The sequence below is a fragment of the Homalodisca vitripennis genome, chromosome 3 (genome assembly GCF_021130785.1).
Source record: "Homalodisca vitripennis isolate AUS2020 chromosome 3, UT_GWSS_2.1, whole genome shotgun sequence".
NCBI classification, from domain to species: Eukaryota; Metazoa; Arthropoda; class Insecta; order Hemiptera; family Cicadellidae; genus Homalodisca; species Homalodisca vitripennis.
In genome coordinates this window covers 152169881-152183630 of record NC_060209.1, presented here as the reverse complement: position 1 = coordinate 152183630, position 13750 = coordinate 152169881, and the positions used below count along the sequence as shown (strand labels likewise).

Here is a 13750-nt window from a genome sequence, read left to right as displayed (position 1 = left end):
CTGTATGTTGAAAAATAAAAGTAAATCAATCACAGACAAATAATTAAATACATTATTATAAAAATTTGGCATGTGAATGTTGTTAGTAAATACACAGATTATGTTTTCACGCTTTGAACATTTAAGTTTTTTTATGTTTTCAATAAAAACATAGGAATTGTTTAATAACACCACTTTAACAAATTCAATTAAACTTTTATTACAATACTGTGATATTACATTACTGTATATTAATATTACTGTGTATATTAATTTTTAACCAGTTAGACTTTTTTACAAAGTGCATCTCTGCAAAGATTCTTATTCATAAACTTCATAAAGAATACAAGGTTAATGAATTGTCTGAGTTTGATAAAATTCCACATACAAATCAAATTTATGAATATCTTCTGAGAACCTTTTAACTTTTAAATTTATGAATTAGTACAGTTTGAAAATGAAAAATGACTTACCATTACTTTTAACTGAAAGCTATTTTTAACGGTGTAAGAAGTAGTTTATAAGACACATTTATTAATTAAAAATTCACTTAATTGTTTAAAGTATGGAAAACACAATGTCTAGTAAGTAAAGAAAAAATGTTGGTCCCAAAACAAAGTAAGTAAAGGGAGAAAGTTTGTTTTATATTTATGAAATATTGAAACACAATGTCTAGCAAATAAAGGAGAAAAGTAATCAATATTTATGGAATAGAGTGTGGCAATGCTTATTTATTGGTCTGTTAAATTAGTCGATGTAGATGTTGAAAAGAAAGCAAAATACTGAGAGTTTGTACTGCTGGGGTGGATGGCGCAAGAGGTATAAGTAGGTCTCCTCATATGGCTAACTCATTAAGGATATGCATATGCATAGGGCTGGCACATGCATATGCAGCAGCTTACACATGTCACTAGCCCTTTGATAACTGACAATAACAACAAGAAGGGAGAAACACTAACTATTTAAGAACTTTCAACTTGCATTGTGAATTTATGGGGACTTGGGAATTAGGATATGTGTAGAACAATCTGGTATATTTTATCATTGCTTGTGTCATGATATTGTCGTAAAAAATAATATCATTTTGGATGAAATTGAACACTGTGTCTGAGAAAATAACAAATCATGTTATTAACAACAAAATATTCGTATTAATTTATTAAATTACAAAGTCATTTAAAAATGTAAGAGGTCTATGATGGACTTATCCATAACTTTGATCATGCTCTTCTTAAAGAAAGAAAAGAAAGCAAACTATTATATAATGCATTATGTGATATTTAACAAGAAAAATCTTTTGTAATACGCAGTGATGAAACATCAAATGCTGCAGTACAAAATTTAAATCAAAATTAAAAGAAAATCATTTAGTTTTATAAAAACTTAGGGTTGATACTTTTTGACTGTACTATAAATACTTAGATTGCAGTGTGCTAAAAATTACAAATATTTAAATCAGTTAAAAAAATTAAAGTTATGAGATGTTTCTTATTAATATTATTATTTCATTTGTAAATTATTAATCCAAAACTGAACATGCACATGTCTTTTTAAACCATTTTAAATATGGATTGTATATTTCTGCCACTAATTTAATTTCTGTAATTTAAGATACATGAACGTTGTTTATGGGTTGCTCATTGATTTGTTTATTCTATTAAGATGTTTAATGATAGTAAATTTGTGTTTGGAGCAATCCAATATCCTGGATGTCCAACCTTGGTGGAACTTCTATGCAGTATTACTTCTTGGCTCTTGTGACTTATTTGAGACAGCAAATATAAAGGAAAATAATAAAAACGGATAAGATTTCTTGAATGGTAATATAGTTGTTGTGGTGAGTACTATCTTTGATTGTATTATGCAACCAATGCACTCAAAGAAACTACTTTTAGGAATCCTTCTCACATGAGAAATAAGTACTACTACTCTTGTGTTGATAATAGTGCATTTTAATTACAATAAATTACAGATAGATTCAGTATCAATTACTTTTTTCTGTTTACTCATTTCAACTAGAGCATGTTTATTGAGAGTTACATAAAACTTTTATCAATATGTTATAAAAATATTTTATAAATGTCTTAATATTTTACTGATTAAAAATATTTCTTGAAAGGATACAAATATAGTCTCTGCAGTGTGTTTCCATTGTAGTTTGTTTCTTATAAGATGGAAATTTAAACATATTTTTATACATTCTGTATAAAGTGTGTCTTAAAAGTCACACCCCCTATTAATTCTCTTGTGCATAGAGATGAAGTGATTTAATTCGGAGCATGTTTATATGACCAACTGGGAAGTTTTTTATGTATGAAAATTTTTTACCTTCCCCTCGAAAAATGGGGTAGTTTGGGAGTAAGTCAAAAATTTTAAATAGGAACCTCTAGCAAGTGACACCTCATTTTAAAGGTATTAAAAAAGAAGAAGAATGGTACAAACTGGAGGTCTCTAAATGTTACTGTATTAAATTTATTAACTAAAAGCTGGTAATAGCAATTTAAATTGTTTTATAAAACCACCACAATTTACTTATAAGTTACATACAAAGTAATTGTGAGGCAGATAAAACATTCCCTTACTAGTTATTTTGAGAATTTATATACCAAATCAAAAATCAATTTATTACAAGAATCAACAAACATCAAAACCATGAATAACATAGTATTTATTAGGTTTTGTTTAGTCTGGCCGAAGTCCAATAGGAAGTCCTGAGAATATCAATGGCTGGTTTTTCTATGTTATATCTTACTGATAACCACTTTTTATCTCATATGAATGAAATTGAGGTGATATTTCAAGATTACTACAATTATTTTTTATTAGAAAATTATTTGCAAGTCATAGGGTTTTATAAAACAATTCGAACTTAATAAGCCACACAAGTTACATTAAAGGCCACTAATTTGTCTCATTTTTCTTCTTTTTATAATACGTTTAAAATGGGGTGTCACTTGCTAGTGTTCTTATTTAAAACTGTTGACTTACTCCCAAACTATCCCATTTTTAAGAGAGACAAACATTTTCATAGATAAAAAAACTCCTCAGTTGATCTTATAAACATGCCCCAAAGTAAATCGCTTTATCTCTATTCATGAGAAAGTTAATAGGGGAGGGGGACTTTTAAGTCACCCTGTATAGGCATTAACTCTTAATCTGCCAAATAACCATTTATTGGTCGTTGCCGAATATAATTTTGTATCTCATAAATTATTTAAATTGAAAAGACACCAGTATAGCAGTCAGAGTATTCATCCCGAGCTTTTAGAAACCCAAAAAGTGTTTTCTTTTAAATTTGGTTGTAGTGTTTGACAGGTTTCATGGATTCTCCGATGGTTTCTTGTAAGTTAAATATGACACAAGATATTATTAAGCTACTTGTGTGTTTTGTTTTATTTTTTTAGTAGAAGAACATAGCGTACACTGCCAAAAGTTCCTGATAAGTCTGTAAAGTTGTCACATTTTTTCTATGAGTTTATAATTGAATCAATTAATTCACCTATTTTACGTAACCGTGGTGGTCTGAGAGGGTGGAGTGGCCGTAGTTGAGTGTAACAATGGGGAAAACACCCCATGATGAGGGATCAATCAGCCTTATAATCGCATCCGTCTACCCGAACTGTGGTCGCCGGCGAAACCGTGACGTAACTTGCCGAGCGCGCCGGGGGAGGCACGCCTATTTTGAAGGTCAGCTATTGTGTGGGGTAGACGGCTCTCAGACGGTTCACCCCTCCCCCTCCACTCCAACACTCTCCAGTGTTGCCACGTTTCTCAGCGTCAGCCCGCGCAGGTTGCGATTATATCACCACACCCCGCCCGCACCTGACTGCTAATTCCCTTTTAGTGACTAAGCCCCTCTGGCTTATAAGCTCGATCACGAATAGTTACCAAAATGTTGGTGTGCAACTAACAAATTGTAGGTATATAATTTTTATTATTAAATTTGCATAAACGCTTTCTTGAAATATACTAGCGTATTCTATAACAATTATAATGATATGTTTGGGGCCATGTAATTGTTCGCGCATACGAAACAAAAATTATTGAACTGGGTTCATAATATTCGTTCAAATGAAAGTAGCTTTTTTCAAAAGGAATGTAAACATTATTGTAAGTTTGTGTAAAGGAAGTAGGACATAAATACTGCAATCTTGGAAAATAGATTAAAATCAGCAGAAAATGTGTCAACATACTCAAACTGTCGTTATAACTAATATTAGAATCGGATATTTCGTTTCAAATGCTACAATTTGAACTTGACAATTTGTTCTGTTAAATTGCTTGTGAAGTATGTAACTTAGATAGTAAGATTCGCCGAGTGGGTCACAGCAATTCCTACTGGATCCCACATGAAGTTCGGTTACGATGTGGAAACCGATCAGTTAATCGCGTGCTAGCGTCAGAGGCACAGTAGGGCTGTAGGGTAGGCTAGCTATATCCCTAGACAGGACGTTAACCCTGGCTGGCTAGTTAGCAACCCTCCCCCCTCCAGAGCCGCGCGACCCTATTTGCATTCCAAACACCGCGCAGAGGACTACTTTTTTACATCCGCTCGACTAGCGCAGCTCTTCTTGGCGGGACTAAAAATACTGCGCCGCGCCATCGCACCGCCGCGCCGCGCTATCGCAGGCTAGACCCTCGCCTATAAATCCGGCCTCATTAAAGTTTAGTGCGGGCCGTCCCGTCCTAACCTAGGCCGGAGCACGGTCAAGTTCACCGAAGCCATCGATTCGATCGCCGCTGGCGGCCGGTCGCGCAGGCGGTCATGGCAACCGATAATAACCCGGTAGCAGAAGGTGTATTCACCAAACACCTGCCCACTTCTTGCTACATTATTTCGGCCGGCCACCGTAGCGGACCATTTAAAAAGCAGTGGATTAATTCTATATATTAAGCCTTATTAATTACAGAGTGTAAAAAAATCGAAGGCGTCTATTACGAAGGCAGTTCCAAAACAATAGATTTATCTCACGCTGATTGACGCAAACTGTTAATCAGCGTCAGCCTCCTCCCTAGTATACGAAAATGAACCACGGTTTTTGACCGAGTGTTTGAAGCACGCTCAACTTTCTGTACACGACTTCTTCCATCGAGTACAGGTTCTATGTTTAGCCCAGGCAACGAAGGCCAAAAATTGCCAAATGTCGGAAATAATTCCCTACACGCTTAATTTTTCACATACGTTAGAATACTATTAGACATGTATTTTTTTAAAGTTCCGGGTTTTCTCCCTTGTGCATTTCCCCCACGCTCTTTTAGTACCATTTTTTGCAAGCATTATGAAAAACGCAACTCTGCTACACTATTTGGTGTAATGTGTCGAACTAAAAATATTCTCCTATAAGTTTTGGTAATAGAAGCTGTGTGTTATTTCTAATAAATTAATAATAAAGTAACATCCTAATAATACTTTTATTCCATTATATTAACAAAATAAATTGCATCGAATCCTCAACAAATGACATAATTCAATAGATAGGACCTCCATCGAGGTATTCACACACATTCAGAATAAATTTAAAACTGTGCACGCATTTATTCAACAACTTTCGTACTGATTTCAGATCTAGCAGTTTCAAATATCCCAGCAATTCATCAAAAATGTATCAATAACACAAAATGCGTTTGAGACCGGGTTAAAATTGATTTTAGTCATCAGAATGTTTTATACTTACAGGGAGTTTATTGATTAATCTGAAACCGACTTGTTACGTTAAATGTCGAGATAACGTTAGTCTATATTTTGGTGAGTTCTAAAGTTGTTCCTGTTTCTGGTGTCAATTTATTTAAGATCACCGCCACGAACAAAGCGCATCTAAATCTGCAGTACACGATCACCTCGATAATATAGAGGCAAGGCAAAGTCAGTAATCCCAATTCTCTGAAGGCTTTCCTAGACGACTCTATAATTCATTTGCTAATTATTCTAATAGCCTCTTTTGGAGTCTGAAAGCTCGCCCCGTTTTGTTTTTGTCACAAACTCCCACAAGTCTCACTATTTTAGTTAGTTTTTTACAGTTAACATTTTAAGTAGCAGCTTTAGAGGGGAAATATTCGAATAGACCCTGTAAAGAATGTGGTCAGCTTTAAAATAATGTAAAAAAATAACGTCATGTAAGTAAGTAATAGTGAAATAAGCCGAAATTTAGCAGCGGGCGCTCGGTTAAGTGTCTTTAACACAAACTGTTTGAATTGCAATTAATTTATTATTGTTTATTATAATACAAAAATTTAAAATATCATTATGTCAGCATTACTAAGTAATAATACTAACCCATATACCGATGTCGCTACCCAACGATAGTTTCTAGTTCTGAACATCGGACCGAGCTATAAATTGTATTCCGGTATGAATCTTTAGATTCAAGGAAATATGAGTGGATTTCGAGCTAACTTCTATTTGGTACCAGTTAAAAAATTCAATTTTTGATAACAAAAATCTTCCATTATATTTGGCTTATAATTGCATCCATACGCAATGTACATTCTTTCGCTTTCATGAGAATTTTGTACATGCACTTCATAACTACAGTTTATATGACCTCTGTAAGACATATGATTGTGCCATGCAGTTATATCATGATGGCATGCCGCGGTGAGGGAAGGGCGCGGCTCGGGAGTTGGCGTGTTGAACAGAGCAGTTCCAGTGAGCGCACACCCTCCCCCTTCGCACGCTGTCCGACCTGGTCATGCTGCCAAATTTGAGCTTTTGACGGATAATAAAATATATACTCCTTCTCGGGCAAACGTTTACATTTCAACACTTTCATTTGGAATAAAAAATAATTATATTTTATTCATAAAGTATAATATAAATATTTAAAAACAATTCAAAGTGAGAGTATGTATAACTAAATATTGGTTTATTGCAAAATTGTTTTATGCTATAATAAAATACTATTCAAATATTATAATTATGTAGGTGTCGTATAATATGGTGCCACAGAAGAAATGTAACTTTGTAAATAATTACAACTGTGGCGTTGTTAACTGACATCAGATCATTTGTAGGTCAAAATTATATCGTAAATTTCACTTATAAAACAAATGCGAACAACGGGATAGATTCCAATGACGACGACCTTATTAAATCTAATTTAAATGTTACAATTTCAGCTGTGATCGTATAGTGAGATAAACATATTTTACAACATTTATTTTTTTAAGTGTGTTTGGTTGTTTTAAATTCCACACTGTAAACTTCACGTCTAGGTTTAAATATCTTTGGAATTTATATTTTTAATGTTCATGTTATTTATACTAGAAACTGAAAAAAACCTTGCTTTAGAATTGAGGTTTGCGTAATTTTATTTGAACAAAGCAAAAAAGCAAACTGAATAAAACTACTTAACAATAAACTCAATTTTTTGCAAAATTTAATTACTTTTCATCTTTTGAAATGAAAAAAGTCTGAAGAATCCATAAATTTGTTTGTTTGCCTAGCCAAACATTGTCTCATTATGATTAAAATGTTTACATTTACCGGTGGATATTATTTATGTCGTCTTTTTAAAGTGCTTACAAATTATTTGAATTTGTCTTATCGAGTCTAAACATGGACCTAAACATACAATCGTTACTAGAGACTCCATTCACAGATCGTGCGTGGTTCCTTCATTACATTTCCAGTTGTGGTATGTAGTGGTACTTTATTTGTGGTTCTCTTGAATTTTGTGCCGGTACCCAGGCATGTGTGTCGATTTTTGACATACATCTTCTGTTGTCAAGAACGACTCCGGCTTATACATCGCTATTTTGTTCGTATGCAAGCTCAACTATTTCCAAGGTTTTACACCTGAAGAAGGGGACAGGTACCAGTTCTCGAAACGTTGAGTTTAATTTTTATGTGAAATACTAATCAGACATGAATATCCAAAATCCTTTTAATTTTTAAAAATTCGTCGTAAACTACGAGTTTTGAACAAAGAATTTTCCAAAGTTTGTAAAATCTTCATATATATGCTTTCCATTATTTGTTCAGGTGGAAACATCGAAGTAAGGGTATTTTGAGTGCAAAATAGTTAGTACAGCAAACATACTATGCAAGCGTGCGATCATTCATATATACATACTTAAAAATTCAGACATGTCCTGGATTGAATTTGATAAGTAGTTAATAAATGATGAAATATTTTTTATTTCATTTTTTTAATCTTAAAACATATAGCATTACATTACAACATGAGGTGGGAAGTGTGCTACCTAGATACCTCTGTTCAAGGGGTTTCTATTGATGCTACCGCATTGTCGTAAAAAACTCGTTCGACTTACAATACAATGTGTCTAAGACTTTGATTAGTCAGCACACATATTTTACATTTTTTGTACATCATTTCGGTTGTTGTGATATGGGGATAAATTATATTTATTCCAGTGGCGTATCCAGAGAAGGGTGGGATGAGGAATTCCCCTCCCCCCAATAGAAATTTTGAGATGTATATTATTTTCCACGCTCTGGAACCATACCGAACTATTATTGACACAGAGTTCTATTGCGTATTTTATTCATCTCCAGAGTTATACTGATGTACGGCTGAATGTTTGTCGCGAGTGGGCGAGGGGTAAGACGCCGCGGCCGTGTTCCCGTGTCTGGACGGTGTTTATGTCGCTAACAGCAGCAGTAGGGGACCGGGAGTAGTTGCAGTTAGGTCCGATCAATACGGCTTATATATGGCTTCTATCGCTATCCTGTCGCGGCGACCCTCGACTTATGCCATATGCTGACACTGTGTAGCAATGTTACAGTCAGTAGGACATAGGTGTACTAATACCGGGGGATAAGGTTTATAGAAAGAACTGGCCCTTACTTGGGAATGGGATGTTTGGTGTCATAAACTTGTCATTTAACTTTGAAACATCTGATTGACTAATTTTGTAAAGGTTTGCAACAAATAATAAGAATAACAAATTTCAAGGTAATAGCGACTCATTTCACTCATTGTTTACTTCCCTACAATTCACGCGGACATGTAAGGTCATACTCGACTTGGACTCTCAGTCCGTTATCTGGACTTCGTATCTCTTCGACAACAGACTATCACCCTCATCAATTCATAAGATTCTCAATTTTGTAGCGCGGAAAAACAATGTTATCCCAAGCGGTCTTAACTCAAAGTACAACTTAGACAAATTGCACAATAGATTTTTGAATTTATAGCTTATTTTAGTTCTATTTCCTGTTGATTTATAGGAACAAAGAGAGAAGTAAGTAATCTTTGTTAGTTTGATATTCGTAATTTTTGTCAGTCAAATTTATAACATCTTTAGATGTCTAGCGGTTTTGATTCAATTCACGTTTTTGTATTTTGTCATTTACACGTTCTGAACGGTGGCGCAATACAAAATTAATACGGTGCATAGTTTAAAATTATTCTGAAGTAATTGAGCGAACGTATTTTATTAATTTGTCGGACCTATTTTAAGTGGAGTGTCTATTGAGTAACACATCTGTTTCGGATCAACCCTTATAGACTCAGTGAAAAAATTGTACAAGTATTGAGCAGAGTTAAAATGATAGCCATATTGTACGTGAAGAGCAAAGGGTTAATACAACATCTATATAAGGTAATATCAAGGTTTTATTTGCGCAGTTTATTGCGATGACAAATGATGGTTATTTAGTAACTTATAGGGCTTTGAAAATTAATGGATGTAGAAACATTTTAGTGCGTGTTCAGTTAAAAAATATTCGTTCTGACTTACTGTACTCCAATACATGTAGTTTTTTATGTTTAGCGACCGTATTTACGGGTGATCACCGAACTTACTAACATGTGAGTTATAACGTCTAGGCGCTTGTTGTGTTATAGAGACATGTTCCAAGCACACGTCTCACACATGTACTCGACAACAACCACGAGTGCGGGCTAGCAGACTGTGTCTGATAAACGACTTTACGATGTAACAACAAAACCGTTCCACACACTCCGTGTATTCCAGGACGGCACAATATCCCGCGAGTTGTCAGTGAAGGGGCCTTCATTCATATTCATTCACGAACAGTACTTTGATATAGCGATTTGACCGTCGCCTCGCTAAGGGACGGGTTATCGCGGGGTGCGGGGGGTAGGACCTGTATTCCTGAACCGGCCGCCCTTTCGCAACCCCTGCAGTATTTGCATACGACTCACATTTTGCATGGGAACCGAGCCCGTTCAACTGGTTTCCCGTGGCGGGACGTTGGCAGGGATAACGTCCATCAGCTTCCTGCCTAACTGACCGCGGAGGCAGGAGTAATAAAATCGTAGAGTTTCTACGAGGTTTCTATACATTGTAAACTATTTCGATTTGTGTTATCAGTAGTGAAAGCAAAAGTACTGTTCTCCAAACAAGCAATTTATATGTCCACTACCTTTTAGGAAACAATAATAAATATTTACAGAATGAAAAATGGTGTAACAAAAATGTTCAAAGAGAGGATTTGCCGGGAGATGTGTGAACACAATGAAAAAATCCCAGTAAATACCAATAACTGTGAGTTATATCAAGTATATATCAATGACGGTTGACAATTTAATTTCTACAGCCTTGCATTTCTGCAGGGAATACATGTTTCCAACGCCTTTCTCTCTTCAGTACATTTTTACAGTAGTATTTTGGGAGCTCCATAAGAGACCTCAAAGAGGGAGGGGGTTAATGACCCCTTCTTGACCCCTGACATTGAAAAGTATAAACAAACTATAATTTTGGATTATTTCTCCCTTTACCTATTGACTTACATCCACTTCATTCTGTACACTGATATATATTCTAAAACTATAGAATGTATACAAGGAAAATTACAGCATTGTAACGTTTAGATCTATTTATATGGCACTTTAATAATATACACCCTAATTACATCAAGGATAGTGGTAGACCCAATTACATGTATTTATTTATTTATCGCTAGTCTACAAACCGATTTTATCGCTACGCTTAGTAAAACTGAAAAGCAGGATTCAGGAAACAATAACAGTGAAAAAATTGTTAAAGTTTATTTGTCATAAATATATTAATTTCAATCGCAATAAAATTTGAAACTTTTTATTTTATATTTAAAAGTTCTAGATTGACAGTTTGAAAACAACAATAATGTTTTAAAGCTACAAAATAATAACACATAATGTTCAAATATAGCAAATAGCAATTACAGACAAGTAACTAAATATTTTACTAACTTGAGTTGGAGCACCAAATGTAATGTGTTAGTATCTGAATTATTTTCTGTTAACTACATATATTATACGACTGTTAAATTGTGTTTAATAAACTTAACGTTGAATATTCCACAAGTTATATTAAATTTGTATTGGTATACATTATTAAGTAATAAAGAACAGAGAAACGCAATTATTTTATGTAGCAAATTAAGTTAAAATAAATTGTAATCTGTTATTCGAATTACTATTTTATTGAATATATTACACTATAAAACTCAGTTAACATTTCAAAACATTTAAAATCGATCAAACCTGATAAAACGCGAAATAACTAGTGACAAGTCAGTTCAGTGTGACGGGAATAAAATAAATACTATTATTACTTGACATACCCAGATCGAAGTATACAGTGATCTAAATGCTCCGACTTATACTAGACACAGAAGGATGTAATATACTCTAAACTAACCATACTAACTACTAACGCAAACAATTTGCACTGACACTGTGCGAAACGCCTGCAATTTTATACATGCAAAAGATTTGCACACACGGTCGGTATAATCGTCCGCCCTCTACTTGTCACAGATTCTGCAGGCGCATTGTAAAACATTGTTTTGACGTTTGCTTCACGTCATTAACACTTTTTAAATAAAAATACGCACACAGGCGGAACTGTTTGGATTTCAAGAATACTATCGATACACCATTTTTATAAATGAAATTATATCATTTGTTTTAAAAATACGTAGAAGTGATAAAAGTTTTGCTTTTTTTAAAATCACCTGATTAATAATCAATATTAAGATTACAATACGCTTAAAAATTACACGTTTTAAATCTTATAGTTAAATAACATTATTTACATTACATAATAGCGTTTTGAAAAATATGTAATATTATACGCCATTTGCGCAAAACATGTTAGATATATAACAAATTTTCGCCAAAGATTCTTGATAATATAAATTGCCTTTCTTGCAAAATCTGTAACACGTATAAGATGCACAAATTCAACTATCAAACACAAATTTCAAATTGAAACTGCAAGTCATGAATAAAAAGTGTATAAATGTAATGTAATATTTTAAAATCCGGCAACAAATTTACACACATTAACTAAATTTAAGAAAGCAGTTCATTGCGCATTAACCTTCGAGCTACACTATTTTATTTAATATTTATTAATAGAAATATTATTTTCGGATAAAATATTATTAAACAGGTGGATAAATAATAAGCAGAGAAAGTAAAGCAGTAGAAGATCACAATAAGTGATAAGGGTGAGCCGCAGCCGCAGCCGCAGCAGCATACCTTGTCAGGGGTAAATCCAACTCATCCCTCTGCTCGCCTCCACAGCCCCGTCTCGTCTGGTCTATCGTGGTCAACAACCTTCTACCGCCACCACCGACCCGCACCCGCCATCTTGTGCGTGCCTGCCACTCGCTTTTTTTGTTGTTCACGCATAGTTTTTTAGTACTAGTGCGTTTCTGATGGGGGGACTGCGTTGCGTGTTGCCCCCACTCCCTCTCCCCTCCACCGCGCCCCCGCCGGCGACGCCGCGATGCGCTGCGGGACTCGCGCTCTCTGTGCACTTCCCCGACCCTAACCCGCGCTCTCTTGCGGTCTTCTTCACGACTAACTGTTCTCCGCCTCACTTATCGTTTATTCATGTTTCCACTGTTTGTCCGATGTCCATTTAATTGGCCTGTTTTCTATCGTCCCGTCCAGAACGGGGGGCTTTGACCCGCTGGAAGTCGAATGGAACGTACCGAACACCAGAAAACACGGTCGGCCAATTAATAACGAGCACACACAAAGAAACTCGGAGAAGACGAATCGGTACTCTGGGGAACTTAGTCAGTCTTTGAAATACGTATTAGTACGTCAACAAATTGGACATTCTCGCAGCTCATAACGAACCCAATAGTTGTGGGAGTACAAAGACCGAACGCAATGACAGCCAAAACACGAACAAGGAAGTATGGCTCCAATCTACCAGGAAACGTCAGCAAAGATAACAGGAAATAGTGTAAAACAAACTAGCCGTGCAGTAATGCCATGATAACGTGTTTATACAGTCCAATAAACACGATACTTAGTGAAATAACAGTTTGGTGAGAGGAAGATGACGTATCAAATACAGCGTCGCGTTATGAAACACACAGTACGGTTGCTATCAATGTGAGAATTGGACTGACGGCATACTGTTCAGTATGCAGCAGATGCCGTGATAGACAGAAGATTCACGCGATATTCAAATTAACTGAGAGGCTAGCATATTAAAGAGCATTTATACGCCAATCAGCCATGACTACGGGGCATTCTAGTCTGGTGTAGTTCTTTGAAGTGCTCAGTAGCATGGGCTACCAGAGTAGGAGGAAGTGCAAGCGAGTAGCGCCTTATTTGCTCCAAGAAGGAAGCGGAAACGCATCGGTGCGCGCCTACTGCCTAGCAGCCGGGCGGCATGCTTCACTCAACGCGGTCTATCTTTGGCCAACAATGTCGCTAACGTGGCCAATACTCCACCGGGAATATACACGATAAAATTTTAGAGCGACAAGCTTCGCTGACGCTCAGCCAATAAGGTATTAGTATTTTATATCGACTTGACTAAATTACGATCACAG

The 13750-nt window shown here is 35.3% G+C and overlaps 1 protein-coding gene across 1 annotated transcript in view; it reads right to left on the bottom strand.

Annotated features, from left to right (window-relative positions):
- LOC124357660 overlaps positions 1-12621 on the bottom strand; it is a 30600-nt gene extending 17979 nt beyond the window's left edge. The window contains exon 1 of the mRNA XM_046809638.1: positions 12435-12621. The gene's annotated coding sequence lies outside the window, so the exon portion shown is untranslated. The remainder of the gene's footprint in view (positions 1-12434) is intronic.
- Positions 12622-13750: the final 1129 nt, after the last annotated feature.